The sequence below is a fragment of the Pelecanus crispus genome, chromosome 1 (assembly GCF_030463565.1).
Source record: "Pelecanus crispus isolate bPelCri1 chromosome 1, bPelCri1.pri, whole genome shotgun sequence".
In the NCBI taxonomy this organism is placed as follows: Eukaryota; Metazoa; Chordata; class Aves; order Pelecaniformes; family Pelecanidae; genus Pelecanus; species Pelecanus crispus.
In genome coordinates this window covers 179,810,054-179,830,799 of record NC_134643.1, presented here as the reverse complement: position 1 = coordinate 179,830,799, position 20,746 = coordinate 179,810,054, and positions in this window count along the sequence as shown.

Sequence of the window (20,746 nt, the reverse complement as noted above, 5' to 3'; positions counted from 1 at the left end):
GAGTAAGTGGGTTGCATTGATCACACAACGGGCTCGAATAGGAAACCCCAGTCGCCCAGGAATCTTGGAAGTGATCATGGACTGGCCAGAAGGAAAAAACCTTAGAATATCACCAGAGGAGGAGGTGACACGTGCTGAAGAGGCCCCACTGTATAATAAATTGCCAGAAAATGAAAAGCAATATGCCCTGTTCACTGATGGGTCCTGTCGTCTTGTGGGAAAGCATCGGAGGTGGAAAGCTGCTGTATGGAGTCCTATACGACAAGTCGCAGAAACTGCTGAAGGAGAAGGGGAGTCGAGTCAGTTTGCAGAGGTGAAAGCCATTCAGCTGGCTTTAGATATTGCTGAAAGAGAAAAGTGGCCAGTCCTTTATCTCTATACTGACTCATGGATGGTGGCAAATGCCCTGTGGGGGTGGCTGCAGCAATGGAAGCAGAGCAACTGGCAGCGCAGAGGCAAACCAATCTGGGCTGCCGCATTGTGGCAAGATATTGCTGCCCGGGTAGAGAACCTGGTTGTAAAAGTTCGTCATGTAGATGCTCATGTACCTAAGAGTCGGGCCACTGAAGAACATCAAAACAACCAGCAAGTAGATCAGGCTGCTAAGATTGAAGTGGCTCAGGTGGATTTGGACTGGCAACATAAGGGTGAATTATTTATAGCTCGGTGGGCCCATGACGCCTCAGGCCATCAAGGAAGGGATGCAACGTATAAATGGGCTCGTGATCGAGGGGTGGACTTAACTATGGACAGTATTGCACAGGTTATTCATGAGTGTGAAACATGCGCTGCAATCAAGCAAGCCAAGCAGTTCAAGCCCCTTGGGTATAGTGAACGATGGCTGAAATATAAATATGGGGAGGCCTGGCAGATTGATTACATCACGCTCCCACAGACCCGCCAGGGCAAGCGCTATGTGCTCACCATGGTGGAAGCAACCACTGGGTGGTTGGAAACATATCCCGTGCCCCATGCCACCACCCGGAACACCATCCTGGGCCTTGAAAAGCAAGTCCTGTGGCGACATGGCACCCCAGAAAGAATTGAGTCAGACAACGGGACTCATTTCCGAAACAACCTCATAGACACCTGGGCCAAAGAGCACGGCATTGAGTGGGTGTATCACATCCCTTACCATGCACCAGCCTCCGGGAAAATTGAGCGATACAATGGATTGTTAAAGACTACCCTGAGAGCAATGGGTGGTGGGACGTTTAAACATTGGGATACGCATTTAGCAAAAGCCACCTGGTTAGTCAACACCAGGGGATCTGCCAATCGAGCTGGCCCTGCCCAATCAAAACTTTTACGTACTGTAGAAGGAGATAAAGTTCCTGTAGTGCACATGAAAAATATGCTGGGGAAGACAGTCTGGATTACGTCCCCCTCTGGCAAAGGCAAACCCATTCGTGGGATTGCTTTTGCTCAAGGACCTGGGTGCACTTGGTGGGTGATGCGAAAGGATGGGGAAGCCCAATGTGTACCTCAAGGGAATTTGATTTTGGGTGAAAATAGCTAATGAACTGAATTGTATAATATTAATTGCTTTATAATACTGTATGTTATCTCTTAACTATATGTTATCTCTTAACTGCATGTTAATATAATAATATAGTAGGTTAATATTAAGTATATAATACTGTATATTATGATTGCTATATGTCACATCAATGGTATTGCAGTAAGAATTGCCCAGCTTAATGAAAATGAACTTTGATGAAACCATTTTGGAATGAGAACTGACTTCAGCATGCAACAGTCCAACACTGCACACCACCTCTCCTGCTCTGAAAGACTGTGATGACAGATGGAACCCAAAGTCATGGACTAAATGAACTCAATGGACATTTTAGAGGGATGGGCCATAGACGAAGGGAATGATATCTGTGTGTATATCAAGATAGGGAAAGTGGTGGTGATTAATTGGAACACATTGGAAAGGGGAGGGCCTGTGCATGACTTAGATGGTATAGAATAAGGGGTGGATACTGTCCTGGTTTCGGCTGGGATAGAGTTAATTTTCTTCCTAGCAGCAGGCATAGTGCTGTGTTTTGGATTTAGTAGGAGAAGAATGTTGATAACATGCTGATGTTTTTAGTTGTTGCTGAGTACTGCTTATGCTAGTCAAGGACTTTTTCAGCTTCCCATGCTCTGCCAGGCGCACAAGAAACTGGGAGGGGGCACAGCCAGAATAGTTGATCCAAACTGACCAAAGGGCTATTCCATACCATATGACGTCATGCTCAGTATATAAACTGGGGGGGGTTGGCCGGGGAGCAGCGACCGCTGCTCGGGAACTGTCTGGGTATCGGTTGTCGGGTGGTGAGCAATTGCATTGTGCATCACTTGCTTTGTATATTATTATTACTGTTATTATTATTATATTGTTGTTATTATTATTTTACTTTATTTTATTTTAATTATTAAACTATTCTTATCTCAACCCAGGAGTGTTTCTCACTCTTACTCCTCCGATTCTCTCCCCCATCCCATCGGGGTAGGGGGAGTGAGCGAGCGGCTGCGTGGTACTGAGTTGCTGGCTGGGACTAAACCACGACAGGTGTACATTATATTAGGTATATTCAGTAAGGTACATGTATAGATACAGATTTCTCAGGTTTTTGCAGTGCCACACAGAGCTCAGACACCCCAAGAATTGTCATGGGATGCACTGGGAACATCTTTCCTTTTCTTACGATGGCCAGGGCAGTTAGACTGCTAAAGTGATTTAAACTTTTACTGTTTATGTAAGAGAAAAAGCAATAAATGTGTTTTGGGGAACACCTTGTGACTGCAACCTAATGCTTCCTGTTAGGAATTGCTGATATGAATAAGGTACAGAATTTGCAAAACTGTTGAATGGCCCTGAACGAGAGGACATGAAGGAATATTCAGACAGCTCTGAGTAATCCTTTCCATCTTATACTTCCTGCTGAGACTCCAAATGCACTTCACCTTTTCTGGACAAAAGAAAAAAGATGAGATCAGACTTTTTTATGGATACAGGCTGGCTAATACCTGGCTCCAGAATTTGCAGAAGGCGTTTTGTTGATTTGCAAAAGAACCTTGCCCTCAGAGAGAGACACACATCGTGTGTCAGGACACCCAATTGCTAAGATCAGTTCATGTACATGAGACATTGCTGTAGCTTCTGGAATCTAGTAGGTTTTTTTGTTTGAGTGAGTTGTACAATTCTGCCACAGGCATTTGAAAGCTTGTTGTGCTTCTGTTTTAAAATTCGGGAGGAATGTGAGGGAAGCTCTTAATCTACATGGATTATTTTGCCCTTGCTGAATGTTTGGGGTTGCAGTTGGTAAGGGTTTCGGCTGGGATAGAGTTAATTTTCTTCCTAACAGCAAGCATAGTGCTGTGTTTTGGATTTAGTAGGAGAAGAATGTTGATAACAGGCTGATGTTTTTAGTTGTTGCTGAGTACTGCTTATGCTAGTCAAGGACTTTTTCAGCTTCCCATGCTCTGCCAGGCGCACAAGAAACTGGGAGGGGGCACAGCCAGAATAGTTGATCCAAACGGACCAAAGGGCTATTCCATACCATATGACGTCATGCTCAGTATATAAACTGGGGGGGGTTGGCTGGGGAGCAGCGATCGCTGCTCAGGAACTGTCTGGGTATCGGTCGGCGGGTGGTGAGCAATTGCATTGTGCATCACTTGCTTCGTGTATCATTATTATTATTATCATTATTATACTGTTACTATTAGCATTGCTATTTTACTTTATTTCAATTATTAAACTGTTCTTATCTCAGCCCAGGAGTGTTTCTCACTCTTACTCCTCCAATTCTCTCCCCCATCCCATCGGGGTAGGGGGAGTGAGCGAGCGGCTGCGTGGTGCTTAGTTGCTGGCTGGGGCTAAACCACGACAAGAATTAAGTATCAATTTAAATGAAGTATCAATTTAAATGTAAATCTCTGCTTGCTAGTTGTGGGTCATATGGTGACATTTTATTGGCTTGAATAGATTGTTTGCTCTTTTCTGTGTATTTCAGTAAATCCTTTTGACATTGCTATGGCCGGCTGTCTCCTTACAAACAACTAAGGAGCTACAAATGATTAAACAAACTCTGAACAGTCTCAGATATGCATAGAATTGGAGACTTCAGAGCAGACAGCCAGACCTGCTGGCGGCAAGGAAAGCCACTAATAGCCAAACCAAAACTTGGGACCAAAGTACAAAAATTTAAACTACAGTGCCAGGGGAGTGTATTTACCAGTGATATCTGCTACTTGCCTTGCCCCTCCTGTTTTCCTTTTCCTTTTTGCCATGCCCAAATCATTTGGGTTGCAACTGCAAAGCTTTTCTGCGGATTCTGTCCAGATGATCACGGCACTGCAATGCAACATAGCCACAGGGGTAAAAGGGGCTATGGTGCTTGGCAGTCAGTCTGACAGGGGAAAGACAGGAGCAGAAGCAAGAGCTGAACTCCCTCCAATCCCTTCAACCCCTTCTTTATGGGGCAGCCCACCTGCCAGTAGGAAGCTATTAGATTAGGTCAGCCATCTTGTGTGATATCACACAGAAACCCTGAGATTTTAAAAGCCCAATGACAAACACAAGTGAATAATATGTACAGTCAACCTGCAAAATTTGTCATACCAACAAACCTGACTGAGTAACTTAAATTCTGGTTCTCTGACCAAGTAACAAGCATCAGCTCCCAGTGGAGTGGAAAGATCAGGACAATCCTTTATAATTTCCTGGTGTGATCCTAATTCAATTGGTAACCACAAATTTACTTACCTGCCCTTTCCTAAGTTGCAGTTTTGTTTTTGTATGGTTTTTTTTTTTTTTTCACAGCAAGAGTGTATAGAGTTTTTATGCATCTTACAGCAGTGTTACAGGGAAAAAAATGGTAAGATTCTGAATATGTGAGTCATGTAGCCATCTAATTATAGCAAGAATTGAAAGGTGAGGTGAAGAAACATTTTCTTTCTAACTCACCTTCTTTTGAAATTTTTTTGTCTATTTGATAGCCTCCTAATACTATTGATTCCTAAGACTGCCCCTCCTACTGTGTGAGGGGCAGTGAAGAGATGAAAATACCTTTTGTACCTCTATAAATCTATTATGCAGCTGCCAGCATATGAGGAAGTCAAAATTCTCTGTCACTTTTCATTCTCTGGACCATCTACCAGGAAATGCCTCTACTTCAAGCTGTAATAATTTCTCTCAAACCTGTAACAAAGAATATAGGCAGCAATTTCTGTTACTCTACCAGGTCATGTTTCTGTTTGCAAAACTGAAGAGATCCTCAGAGAATTTTCTTAGCTGCCTAGTGGAACAATTTGCTGAGCAGTGTGCTTGAAGTCACTGTCAATTTTAATGACACAACCACAGCTGCAGGCTGAGTCCTGTTCCTAAGACGTCTCATCTGTTCCTCCTTGTGGCGTAGGTCCTATTGGGATATACAAGATGTGGTTCCCATCACACTTCAGTGAGCTACCAAGAGCAAGCAAGTGGAACTAGATCATTGCTAATGCATATCCTTCGCTCTCAATATGGCTGTCTGGGGCCATTTACCACGGCCCTGGCATTGCAACGTGATCCACAGCATGTCTGACTGAGGAAGCTGCCTCACAATTCACTTAAACTATTGCTTTCTCTCCAGAGAGATTATTTTCACATTATAAATAATTAAGCTGCGTAACTCATTGTCACAGGATATTGTGGAGGCCAAAATGGGTTCACATCCTTCAGCATCTGTTAAAGACGATTATCTGGATACAGTGTCTGGTGTAGGAAGTGAATGGGAGGTATGTCAAGGTCCATTTGGATCTTTGTTGTTACTTCTCTTGCCTCTCCAGGGCTGAGCATAGGGGAAAGTTTTGAGCACTTCCACTGAAGTCTGGCTTCACAGTTTGCAATCAGGTAACAACTGATGGTATATGCTTTCAACACAGTGAGATAAGCGATAAACATGGATATACAAGCATGCTAATAACAAAGCTAATAAAATAGAACACAGTAATAACTTAATCATAGGATGTAACATAAGATGCAATATGCCAGTTGCAGATGGTGCGTAACCCATAAAAATGTCATACCAATGATGTCCAGCAGTTTGTTCAATTTCTGTTGCGATTCTGACAATTCAGCTGGTATCATGTTTCATAGCAATATTCACTTGTTTTTGGTGTGTAATAGCTTTTTCATAGCTGGTGATTAAGGATTCCAGTTCTTCAATTTGAGAGTATACTGTGTCCCATATTGGTCCTAAGGGTACAGGCCAAATTGTAGGCCAGAAGTCTACCAGCATTGACATGAATTTGCTTTATGGTTTCTATAAAGCCATCCACAGGTTTCTACTGCTGTAACGTTGCACTGGCATTCTTGGGCAAGAGCAATCATTTTGTTCCTTTTGTTCCATAGAACATCACAAAGTGACACCACACATATACAAGCCGGTTTTCCCTTAAGTATAACTGTGCAATTGTCATACACTGACTCTAAATAACAAGTACCTGAGGCTATATTACTGGAACATGGGCCTTGTATCACTAAATGCTCACGGCAGTACCATTCATGGTTTCCCCATTGTTCACATCCATGGGTATCAATTAGATACTTGGTTATGTATCCATTTGCTTCCTTGAACTGGTGTCCATATTCTATTAGCTACAATGATGGGAAGTGGGGTATATTGGCAAATGGGTTCTTTAATTTTCTTATTCACTGTGCGGTGATAGATAGATACACTTAACAGGTTACTTTTACTTTGTACCTCCGAGTATACAATTTTTGAGGAACTGTGATTTACAATCCTGGCACTGATTCAATAATAGGGCCCCTAACACAGCAGGACACAATTGGTTTGTTGTTTAGAAATTGGCCAGCCTCTTCTTGCTGCATGCTAATATGGGTCATATGCACCACTGTGTTCCAACCATTCATGCAGCCATTTACCTAACCATTCAATACTCAAGGTAGAGGAAAATTCTGCCACATTTATACCAGCTACGTGGTGGGCCATATTGTTCCATTTGGCCACCTGAGCAGTATTTTTCTGATGTGTGGCTACGTGCCTTATAGCAATAGGATGGGAGTTGGTGATGTGGTATATGTGTTGACAATATCACACCAGGAAGCATGAAAACCTCAGCAGTCCAGCTTGCTGTTGGATCCGCTTTAGAAGCTTTTTGGGGAAGCTGATATCTTATACTCCCCAGCTTGGATGTTTGGTGTGTACCATTTCCATAAGTTAGTGGATTCTGAAGGAACTGCCAGACAAAAGATAATGGCTGCCGGAGACAGTAATTTGCAGGTGATCATGGCTGCATTACGGCCTTTTACCTCTTCCCAGCCACCTGTCCTGCCTAGATGGTGCTCTGGCTTTGACCTGATGGCTCTGCTCCCAGCATACATCAGGCTTTAGGATGAGCTGGATTAGCCCAAATCCAAGCAGGAGCTGAGTGAACAGTCACAGAGATATGGGGGAACCTTTACCCTATGCGTGCCCATTTTCTCAAGCATCAGTTACAAGCCACGTTTCAAGGCAGACTGTTGAGTTGGATGGATCGGTTTGGCTGATTTTAAGTTCTTATAATTATAGAATCAAGCTTAACTGCATTTGACAGTCCTTATCCACCTACATAATCATACTGACATCAGACACAGTTTACATTTCCTAGCAATTGCATTTTATTAGTTGCAAGGCCTACGTACAGTGAAATGGCTTAAGGCTTGGATGAGCTTCAGCAGAATTTCTTGGCATAAATCAATATATTTCAAACACAGCATTTCAGCACTTTTTTGTTTCTGAGTTCCTAGCTTCCTCTGTTCTTTGGCATCATCATGAAAGAAAATATCTGGGAGGAGATCTCTCAGTGCCCAGCAGAGGAATGAAGTTCTGTCATGATGCAAAGCAGCAGTCGGTCAGTCAAAGATTTGAGCTGAAGTCCTGTCTTTTTGATTGGTTGCTGAAGTAAAAGGGAAAATGATGATTAATTTCTGTGAACTCATAATTTCATCATTACTTCCCCATCTCAGCTATCCCACTACTGCACTATCTTTGATCTTGGCAATAAAGATGAGTGGTTCAGTGATTGGGAATTGCTTAACTTCATTGTGTTCCAGCTTCCCATTTTGCTATGGAGGAGAGATACAGAGTCTGCCTTGGTAACACATTTTTGGATCCTCAGATGAAAGTTCATGTAGGAAGTACAATATAATCCCACAGAGGGGTGTTTGGTCAGGTATTGTATATGCTTACCTTAGGCCTCGCGAGAATTTTGTCTACATTAGGTGGCCTGGGGGAATTCCCAGTTCCCAAGTGTGGGTTTCTGCCCTGATCACTGCTCCTCACCCTTCCCTTGCCCCGCTCCACCCCCACCCCCCGCTTCTTCTCTTCCCTGTGCTCCATTTTCCGTAGAAAGGAAACCTGGTCATGTGGGCCATGTGGAAGCTTCAGATGATGAGAATATTATTTTATGCTTACCCTAGCCACTAGTCCTAGACTGCCTACAATCATGATCTATCAGACCCTGCTACTCTGTTGTGAGCAGAAAGGGTCATGGTACATAATTTGGCCACACATAGTAGGAGACTATCACCATGAATTGGTAAGTCAGAGAACAAAACATAATCGGTCAATCACCTAAATTTAATGGCAATGCATGGCAGCACATCTCATAGTACTCAGGTCTAAACTCAAACCCATTTTACTGTGAATCAAGTCCTGAAGCACGCAACTGTGAAACTGCAGATTAAAAGATAAAGATGACCTTAAAATAGACATTTATCTAATTCTGCTGGCAAAAAAAGAAGGGAAAATGCTAGTCAGTGTCCTTTAATCTAAAGAACAAAGCTGCTGTTTATTATTTCACCTCGGCAAAATGTGCCTTAGAGGATGTTGGAACAAACCCAGCTGTGTAAGGAAGAGGAAAAGTCAAGGAGAGAAATAATAATTATGGAGAAGGTCTGTTTTTCTAGTTTGTTTTATGTGTGTATTTTTCTAAATCTTAAGATGTTATTATATTTAACAGAACATTTTAAATTCCTGTTGCCTATTCTTTGAGTTTAGGACATATAATCTACTCATCCATGAGCGTGAAATGCTCTGCAGGAGTCCCTTCCTGTCTGGTGTGTAGGACAACAGGACAATAGTAACACAGGAATACAAGGAACTCTTCTATTAGGCAATAAATCCAAAGAATTTGAATAAAGTGAAGGGTTTCTTTCCTTTATTATTTCCACAGTGGGAACATAACTAAGTTGACATTAGCGCCTTTCCTTTTGTCATTCCTGCTCATGTTCTTCACAGCCAGCCTCTAATCCTCCTTTGATCTTCCTGCTATTTATTGCAAGCCATCCACAGAGCTGTGTGATTTAGAGCCAAAGTTTCTAGCGATTATTTTCACTGAAGGGCCATCTCCAAGACTATGGGTAGAAGACCTCTTTTGGAGCGGAGACAAAAAGTAATCCTGATGCAGACAAAGTTCTGAAAACTGAGAAAGAGAGCAGAAAATATATTTTCCCACATTTTAAGAAGGTGAAGAAGATCTTTGTTTTTTCCAGCCTAAAATTTTTTTCTTAAACAAAGGTGGCAAATGAAGGACCTGAAGTATCTGTATTGATGACATATATTATATGTATTTTCTGAGGAAATAAGGAGTCAAAAGAGACCTTTTGGGCAACTTCCACCAAAAAACTATCTGCAAAAGATTAATGAAAACATGCAGATAAACAAGCTTTTAAACTAACTATGTTGTCCTTGACCATTCTGTGATGGACACATCAGTCAGGTTTTTATTTTTGCACCATTACTTTCTAGGAAACCTTTGCTGCATTTACAGACACTTGCTCCCAAAATCTTTAATCAGAGCAGGTGAGATGTGACAGACTGAGAGGTCCTGTTGCAGTGGAAGCTCATGCAGTTTCAACTCTGTATCTGTGCAGCACTGGCTGTGTGACTGTGCTTTCAGGCTGACAGCATCAGTCTTACCTGACAATCTCTCTGTTAGCGTCACTGCCAAATACATTTCAAGTAATAACTTGAAGATAATATATTCTCAGAGCAAAATGGTCACCTCTGAAGGGGCTTAAGGAACCAGTGACTTGGACAAGAATAGCATTTAGACTGGGCATTTTCATTGTAAGGGTAGGGGTTGAGAGCAGAAAATCTGACAATTGTACTTATTTAGAACTGTGCTGCAATTTTATTGTTATAGTTCAAGTAGATACACTGCTGAGGTATCTGAAAAGGCACAATTTGCATGTTGAAAAGATCCAATTTGCATGTTTATGAGAATGTTTTTTATTGTAATGACATGAATAATAGCTTAACTCTTTATATTACCAAAAGAAAAAAAAAAGGGGGGGGGGGAGAGGGGAGGATGTGTCACAAGAGTATCATGCAAAAGAAGAAAATACCATAGTGAATCACTCAGCACCATGCACACAATCCACTGATCAGTTTCTAATGCTCTAGTTCACCTGAATTAAAAAAAAAAAAAAATTGAGAGGAAATACATGCCTGCCCCAACTAAAATGAAGGAGTTAGAAGGCTACTGGCATGTACAGCAACATTTATTTGAGTCCATAATTAACATAAGATATGAGTAGCATATGCAACCTAGTGCCCCCTAAGTTCCACACTTTCCATCTTAGTAGCTTTTCTGGTCTAACTAATTAACACAAAGGTCATTGTTCTCATTTTTCCAGTATCAACAGAACATTAAAGCAGCACATATCTGATTATGTTGGTAGATGAGGGATGCTGCAGTTGAGTTGAAATTTCAGTTTCACGACGGCTAAGACCAAAGCCCATAAATTTAGCAAGGGCATAATCTACTGTGTGCTAAGCTTCTTTTCTGGAAGGAGAAAAAGGAACTATCATGAAAGCACACAACCAAGGAGAAATGGAAATGGGGATGGTCTTTTTACTCTGATCAAAGGTGCATCTGCAAAGTTCTGTGTGAGAAATAAGTTAACAGCATGAGTAAAATGCCAAATGATGAAACAATAAAATGTCTGTAGATGCAAATTGGCAGTGCAGGTATGTTGGTGTCTTGTAGTGGGGTCTATATGACCACAATGCTGTAGCCACCTAGCTTAACTGGGAAAGTGACACATTGGATAATGCTAGTAGGAGAACTACATTCCTTTACATTTTGCTCCCTTTAAATAACTGAGTTAGGAGAAGCACTCAGCAATGCAGAGGATTGTGTGAGAACACTTGAGAGTCTTTTTCTCAGGTTTCCAACTGCCTTCATTTGCACAAGATATGAGACAAACTCAATATTTTTTATCAATGATTGATAGCTTTTCTTTAGATTTTGGCAGAATAAAGCAGTGCTGATATTAAAGAAAAGAAACTTTTTTTTTTTTTTTAAATTTCAGTTGAGTTTGGGCTTGAATACTGCTGGAAGGCCAAAAGGATTCTTATTTTAACTAAATAATTTCTCCTGTCCTCCAAATAATTGAATTCTAAGGCTGCAAGGTATCATTCTACTCACCTAATTTGATTTCTCATTTACACCATGTAAAGCAGACTTTCACTTCCAGGAATTACTGCATCAAATGTAATTTTTGATTGAGATGAACCATACCTCCCAAACTGACATTACACATAAACATGCAAGCTAAAGAATCCAATGAGGAAATCTGGTACACCATGTTAGATTCTGTTGCATAAAAATGGCTAAAGGCAACTTCAGATGTGTTTGAATTAGAAAAAAAACAGAGGTGAATGAAGTTTTGCAAACCTATTCCGAGTTATCTATTGTTGGGAGCAGGGATGAGTGCTAGAAACAAGTCAAGAGAACTCTACAGACAATTCTGTGACAGGGCTGCTGGATGGACTGACAGAGAGGTGCTCTGCTGGATCTACCTAAGGGGATGCAGTAGCCAATAGCAGCCTTTGCTGCAATAATCATGAGATGATAGAGCTGAAGAACCTGAGGAAAGGAAGGAAAGCAGCTATCAGAATAATGACCATGAACTTCAAGAGAGTGAACTTCAAGAAAGCCTTTTCAGAGAACTGATAGTCATGGGAGGCTGCCATGAGAATCAAAGGGGCCAAAGATTGCTGGTTGATCTTCAGGAACAACCTCCTCAAAGTGCAAGAGCGGTCCATCCTGATGTGCAGACAGTTGAGCAGAAAAGCAACTTGACTGAAAGGGTACCTCCTGACTGAGCTGACCAGGCAGGCACGGATGATACGAGGAAAGTCAACTCTCAGCTGCAGCTGAAACTAGTGAGGAATGTGAAGCACAAATAGAAAGATCCCATCGGTACTTTGGCAGCAAAAGAAAACCATGGAAATCGAGGTCCGCTACTGAATGGGGTTTGCAGCTTGATGATGAATGACATGGAAAAGGCGGAGGTACTCAGTATCTTCTTTGCCTTGCTCTGTTCTGGCAAGTAAATCTTAGTCTTCATTGTCAATCTCAGATCTCTGTAGCACAGTGAGGCAGAGAGAAGTGCTACCTCCAGCAGAGGAGGAATGAGCTAGAGCAAACTGAAAATAGACAATCCAGTGGAACTGAACAGGATGAATCTCAAGTGTTGTCAACACTACTGTGAGGCCTATCTGTAATGTTTTTCCAAAGGGCTTGGCAATCAGGGGAACTTTCTGAAGACTGTCCACCTTCAGGAAGAGAACAAGGAGGATTCAGGTAACTACAGGAGGGTCAGCCTCACCTCAGTTCCTGTGACAATTATGGGGACTGTCTTCACAGAAGCTATTTCCAAGCAAATGAAGAACAAGAAGGTGATTGGGAGCTGCTGACATGGATTTTCCTAGTACAAATAATGTCTGATCAGTGTGGTTGCTTCCTGTGATGAAATGACTGGCTATGTGGACAAGGGGAGAGCAGAGCACATAATTTACCTTGGCTTTCCAAGACCTTTGAAATGGTCTCCCATAGCACCCTTGTAGCCAAATTATAGACTCTAGGGTGAATGGGCTAGACTTCAAGCTGTTGAAAAACTAACTAGACCATTGGGCTCAAAGAGTTACTGGTCAATGGTTCAAAGTCTAACTGTCCAGTGAAATTGGGTATTCGCTGGGGTTGATACGGGGTCTAATACTCCTTAATGTCTCCATTACCAATCTGGACTGTAGGAAGGAATGTACCCTCAACAAATTAATGGGTGACACAAAATTGCCATGAATGGCTGGTGAGAACATCTGCCATTTGTAGGAACCTTGACAAGCTGGAAGAATGGGCTTGGAGGAATGGGCTTACAAGAATCTCAAGAAGTTCATTAAAGATGGGTGCAAAATCCTGGATCTGGAGCAGAACAACCTCATTGAGCAGTGCAGGCTGGGAAGTGACTAGTTAGGTCACAGCTTTGCTGAGAAGGACCTGAGGTCCTTGTGGACAGCAAAATGAACACGAATCCGCACCATGCCTTTATGGCAATGAAGGCTGACCATGCTGAGCTATGCTAGTGAGAGGGTAAACAGTAGGTCTAAGAAAATGATTATTCCCCTCTGCTTGACACTTGTCAGACCATGTCTGGAGCTGTGTCCACTTTTGGACTAGAGGGTCTTCAGGGGTTTCTTCTGACATAAATTCTTCTGTGAGTGTATGAAAAAGGAAATTGCAAAGTAACAGTCATACATATTATTTGGCACAACACCTTGAGGTATGTTTTTTTTGTGAAAAATATCTCTACTTCATAAAGGGATTTATTTCTGCTTCATTATTTTTAATAAGATTTTTAGCTGAGGACATAAGATGATTTTTTGGGGTGGATAAGCAATCTGATAGCCTTAAGACAGTAACTTTAATATGAAGCCTTATGAAATTTTCTGAGATAATTAAGAGAAAGAAGAATCTGAAGAATTTATTTTTCTGTTTTGGAGTGTTCTGAGAAGAAGAGCTACATGGCTTAAACCAAAGCACAAATAGGAGCATATTATTAACTATTTTGGAGTGAAAGTGAACCTAGTGTTAATGTCCAGAAATGTGCAGACTTTAGGAATTGGTGTCAGCATGATTATGTTGTCAGATACTGTAGCAAAGTAAAACTTCTATGCTCAGATACACACTGGATTGTTTTGTCTCATTTTTGATTGATTCAGCATGTTGACTTTCTATCTGTATCTTTGCATCAAGAAAACCTTGATTTCTTTGGTTTTGCTACTAGTATGGAATAAATTGTGGTTTTGCTACTAGTGTGGAATAAATTGTAGAAATCAGTGAAACTGTCATTTTAATCTAGTTTCTGCTGAAACATACAATTGATTTTGGAGGGATCTGACAGCGATACAGAAGCATAGATTCTTTAACAACCTTATGCAGAGTTTCAAGAAAATGTGCTCCATCACTTTAAAATCCAGTTAGATTTTTTCAAATTAAAAAGTAACTAAAAAAAAAGGCAAAAAACCCACAAAAAAGCACACCCAATAAAAATCTATATCCAGTACTTCTCCAGCACTGCTTACATCACAAAGTTTTTATGATTTATTTTAGACCTGACTTGCAGAAGTTATCCAAGATACATTGTTTTCTCATTCTGCAAGGGTAAGAAAGATATTAATGCATCTCCTGCTACTTGGAAACCATTTCTCCTGTTGAACTTCTATTGCTAAGACTCTGCAAGACTTTCTGAGTGGGTATGTAACATAAACTTTTAAGACAAATGTTTAGACTGTATTGTCAGGCAACAGTCTGAACAAAAGGATTTTTTAAAATTGACTTTGAACATAAGGTGTAAGATCAATGAGGCTGGACGTATACTGAGGTTCTCAGACATAAATCTGGTTACTCTGTTTTATACAAAGCACACTTAACTCTGTTAAATACAAATAGGGATGAAAGGGTGTTTAAAATCTATTTTTGTAACTCCCTGCCTAACTGATTATGCCCCAAACATAGTATAAGTATGTCTGTCTTTTGTATCATTCAAACTTCCAAATACCTGGATAAAGGGAGGAATGACTGACCCTCTGAAATAAAATTGCACCTCTCTGAGGGAATTCTTAGGTACCAGAAAAAGAAATCAGCTTCTTCCAAATCATTCTGAAATGTGATAGAAACATCACAGTAATGGCTCATATGTGAAATATATTAGATACAAGCAAGAAGCTCCATTTTCTAATGTTTCACAGAAGGGAAGAAAGTAAACAGAAATTATCTTTGATGACATAATCAATGGGTGAAGGAAAATATAATAATTGTGGCTCTTTCCCTCTTTCTACTAGATATTTATGCACCCTTTAATTACATTCTCATTTTTTAATTTCTGTTGCTTTTTGTAAGAAATTTCTCAAAGTGCTACTTTCACTGGCAAATTTTAAATGCTAAAAAAAGCAAGTGGAGAAAATAGAGAATCATTGTCAAGCACTGTCCAAAAGGCTTGCTCATTATTTGCTTGGAAGGACATCTCATTTAAAAATTTCATTTGATCCTTTTTTTTTTTTTTAAATTTCAAAATTAGTAAAAAGAAAAGACCTGCTACTAACAGTCTGATAACTCTCTAGAACTCCCTCTGCTTAATTCTTTCTTTTCTATTTAAGTTAGTATTCTGTTTAAACCCTTTGTTTTCATATAGCCTACACATGTTAAAATTGCACAATCCACTCAAAGATCTAAGTATGTACTTGGTACCTGTAGGTTGTTCTGTATGCATGTGTATAAAGAGTAGGTATGCAGACATGTAGGAAGCTCAAAAATTCCATGCAGAAAAGCCTAGATGAAGTTTAACAGCATGCATTCCACCTTTGAAGTTGCAAAGGAAACAAGCCCTAACATTAATCATGGGAATGTTTCACAGCTGCATCAGGGGAGGTTCAGACTTGGTGTTAGGAAGTATTTCTTTACAGAGGGGGTGGTCAAACACTGTAACAGGTTTTCTAGAGAGGTGGTCGATGCACCATGCCTGTCAGTGTTTAAGAGACATTTGGACAATGCCCTTAACATAGTTTAACTTTTGGTCAGCCCTGAACGGGTCAAGCAGTTGGACTACATGATTCTTGTAGGTCCTGTCCAACTGAAATTATTCTATTCTATTCTATTCTATTCTATTCTATTCTATTCTATTCTATTCTATTCTATTCTATTCTATTCTATTCTATTCTATTCTATTCTATTCTATTCTATTCTATTCTATCCTATCTTGTCCTGTCCTGTCCTGTCCTGTCCCATTCTACTCTACTATTCAGGGCTGCATCAACAGACCACTGAGTTATTCCTATTCCCAACCTCCATTATGCAGCCATGTATATATTCCCATATGAATGTAATAACTTAATTCAGAGACAACTTCATGTTGTTCAATGTTCAGCTAACATCTTCTGCACTTCTCAGCCCAGGCTGAAGAGGGAAATGAGTAGCTGCACAGCTTGCATATGTTCACTTATCATGTGAGAAGGAATACATGCATAGGGAAAGTTGCAGACCCACTGCTCCCCCTTCACAAATCAAGACCTTTTCCAAGGAATGCAGATCAGTGTAGCATATCATAAGCTGGACAGATTCTGAGGTGAAGCTGTGCATTTGGATGGGATTTTTTATACATTATTGTATTGCGTGTAGTTACAGAGAGGAAATATGAAGTAGTTCATTGTGGACTGGGTAGTTGTCAGCATGATGTTTGGATCTTAAAAGGAGCTTAGCTGTTGAATTCCACGACTTGAATCCATTCATCTGAACTGCACACAATCAACCTTAGTTTGGCATTTACAATTCATTTTTTTTGGTTGGGGAAATCATCTAGTATTTACAGTTCAGGTTGAGAGTAGGGCTGAGCAAAAAAAATCAGGCTTAGTCGTTACCAATTTTAAAACTGTTAATAGTCTTTGGCTGAGGATGAAAAACAGAATTAGTCAATGAAAAAGTATATCAACAAAATTACCCTTAAGTTTCATTTATAATTTGCCCAAACTGCCCATTTCAATTTTTAAAGATTAGGCCTTACTCTTTTAATGTAGTTCCCTCATTATTACTTCCCAGCACCTCACATACACTGCATGCATATAACTGGAGAGTTGTCATAACACAACATAGCTTTTCCATCTGGGTGTATGCCTCATGGCCATTTTAGGCATTTGCTGTTTATTCTGTTGAGATCTATCTTTTAGTTATCCCACACTAAGCAGGTGTGTTGCCACTTGGTTTTGAATGGTTTTTCACATTTCATGAACACTACAACCAGAGTGCCAAATTAAATAGAAAATATATGGAGTGATCTTCAGGAGGACTAAAAGGCAAACTTAAATAAAAAATAAAGAGGTATAGAAGGAACCAGGCTTGTCCTTTCTTAATTTCCACTACAATTCCTTCCCATACTTTGCTCTGTGATCCACTTCCCTATCTCCATATTCTTTGTTTTTTAGAAGAAAAATATGAGAGGAGTAGGTTCTGCAATGGATCTGCTAGAGGGAGTTCCAAATTGAACTGGTTGGAAGGTGGAGTTGACATTTTTTAAGAGAATTATGCAATGCGATTGCTTATTATAGCAGGAAATTCAGAAAGTCCCCTCTTGCCACATACAATCATAGAATTGTAGAATTGTTTAGGTTGGAAAAGACCTTTAAGATCATCCAGTCCAACCGACATGGTCAATATTCCTAAGCCTCTCCTGAAAATATAGTGGCATTTGCTACAAAAATGTTAGGCAAGAATCTGGTGTTCCTGTGTTAAGCGTCTGACATTGGGATGTTCCCTGATGGGCAAGGGAATCCTGTGACAAGCCCCTGACCGTCTAGCTCAGGGGCTAAAATTTAGGGTTACAGGATCTCCCTTTGGAGTCCTTTCAAGTTATCACCCTGTCTTCATTAACTTTATAGGAAAATTAGGCTCTCATTTTGGTTGTTTTGCTAGAAATGGTATACAGGCATGCTATGTTTGTAAGTCAGGCCAGCTGGTTTCAGTCTAGATATATCTGTATTTAAGAGATAGTTTGGTATTGCTGTATTCATTCCTGAAATTCATACTTTTCTCATTCACCTTTTCAGCCTTATCACATTCAAATCTTATTTTCTCAGGAGATCAAATGCATTCTGAAATTCCCTGGATAGGATCTCTTTCTTCCCTTAGTGGCTCAGATGCTTTAATATTTCAATAAAAGACCAACCTTACAGCTGCTGGTAACAAACTCAAAGGTTTCAAGCAGATCAGGGCCTGAGTAGTCTTGTGATGAGTGCTATAGGATTCAGCTGTTAAGTAGAAGATTTCATTAATCTCTAGCTGCAGAAACAAATACTGCTGCACCAGTGTTTCAGGGGCTGGATTCCTCCCCCCGATTTGCAACTAGGCTTCCTATATTGGGTGAAGGGATGTGCAACATGGAGCAGGATGAGAGCAGATGCCACTTGAACGAGCTAATATAAAAAAGTAAGCACAAGGGCATCTCGTTGCCATTTCAAGGGCCATTATCTTGGCCTCTGTCTACCTGGAGTCCGTGACTGGAGATTGTCTCCTTAGTGTAGGTGCCCACACTGAGTCATGCAGATACTTCAGCAGCATACATGGCTTGCTTTCATGAGAAAAAGTACAAGGGTGAAAGAATACTTTATATGCAAGGACCTAGTGGCTGGAATTCCCTTCTGCAGTAATTTAAAGTGTTTTATTGCTGTTGTTGCAGGCAGAGTGGTATGACAGGCTGCAGGCTGCCCTGAGTTTGCCCATCCCCTTGTGAAAGTTGTGTTACTGATAAGGACCCAGGATCCCAGAAGCCAGATTGCTCAAGTTGGACCTTGGCCATTTTGCTTCCAGTACTTAATGCAGACAGGGACAGTCCTGGCTTGTGCTTGCTGCGGCAAGATTGTGTCTATGCTTTATACTAAGGATGTAGATGTGAATTACGCAAAAAGGTGCTTAGGCTAGGGCAAACAGAGAGGGAAATAACCAAGGGCAAGACTAGAAGCATCTACAGAAATTCAAAGTAAAAAAATCACTTTGTCTTTTGAAGAAAGTGAAAACTGAGCATTGGATTTTGGATCTAAGGTGTGCATTGTTTTGGTACATAAACCAGACATATTTATATGTTTTCAGTTTAGTAAATACTTTTCTTTGACCTAAAAGAATTCAGCACCTTATTTCTCTTTCACTTTAGCTGTGTGTACTTAATTCCTTTTAGGTTCTTTGAAAACTTTACTGAAAGTTGCAAAAGTCTTTGTCCGATAATATATTTATATCACAACTGTGACTCTCAAATCCAGACTGTGATGCAGCTGTGGACTGGGAAGAGTCTAATTTAAATTAAAACAATTCAACAAAGAGCTGCTCTTTTCTTCTCTCTCCCTCCCCATTTTTCCATGCTTGTTGAGTCCAGTGCAGAAATGGTAGCAATTACCAATTTAACGATGCACGTAGCATGAATTCCTTTTTCCTTGATAGTCAGGCATTCCTTGGTGGTTTGCTAGCAGCTGAAACAGGGAATGTTTTGGTAGACTTATCTCCTTGGTCGGTTGGAAATACAGTGCAACCAGTGGCTGCTCTGTAACTGATAGGAACATGCTGCTGACACAACAGCAGCTAGTGATTTCTTCAGTCAAAATTGGCAATGTCATTCAATTTAATGCCACTTGGCATTGATTACTCTCTAAATATTGTACTTTTATATGCTAAGCTCAGCACTATGGACAAAATGTGGAGAACTGTAAAAATGTGATGAGGATGAATGCATGAAATTTCAGAGAACTTTTAATTGCTAGAGCTGAAATAGTACTCAAGTGTCTTTTTACTGTTAAACACTTAAAAATTTATCAAGAAATAAAATGTGTCACATCTATCTCCTTAATTCTCTTGGTCTTGATATAATTATTCACTAACAGAACTGAATTCTGAATTTTTAATATGACACTCAATATATAATATAAAATTTCTTCTCTTGTCAAATCAGCAGAGAAAAGAACAAGCGGTCTATCCTGGTTACTGAAAATTAAAAATGTAAGTCAGATGAGAGTCCCAGTCATTTGGGAAAATTCACTCAGAACAGAGAGTCCACAGTGCCTTTGTACACATTAGGCCACGCTTAAGTCTGGAAAACTTCCAGTGACATCAATAAGAGCAGGTCAGGTGTAAAATTTTGAATTAAAATTACCTTCTTTTATCCCTTTCTGAAAGCCCCCAAATTCTTAAAGTCTGGTGTGATTTCTAACACAAACAGCAGAGTTTAAGATCCACACTTTAAAAGAATAAGCACTAGAAGAGGTTCTTATTCAGTCTCCTTGGTTTGATGCTTTCATGAGAGCTGCAAGAACTCTGCTGCTAATAAAAAGATACTTTGAGTTACTGTTAAGAACTGTTTCATCTGATGTCTGAATTCAAATGGGATACTGAAATGCTAAATGCAAATACTGTCCACTAGATAAAAGATTGCAGACTACTTTCACTCTGATTTTGGCTCCAACCTCTACTACCTTAAATTTGCAGTCTGGCTCAGTTTGGTATTAAGAAGCATTCAAGTCAGAGAGCTTACAGCATGTGCAGAGGTTAGGAACTCAGGACTGCTGAATCCAATTCTAAATGCATGTAGATATCTCTCTGCTATATAAAATTACTTTCAGTAAAGGCCTTTCCCTAAATTTATTCACTAAATCTGGGATTAACAATACCTTTAAAAGCTACGTTTTCAAGAGGCAGTATCAGTTCACATGCACAGCATAGCTCACACCTCTGTCTACACAATCATTTTTTTTTAAGGGAGATATGCCCTGAGCCATCAAGAGACATATTATTTCTACAAAGCTACATGTGTCGTTCTTAGAGAAAGACTGGGCTCTGAGATCATTTTTAGTTCTGGAATGAAAGGATGCTTCTCAAAAATCAACTT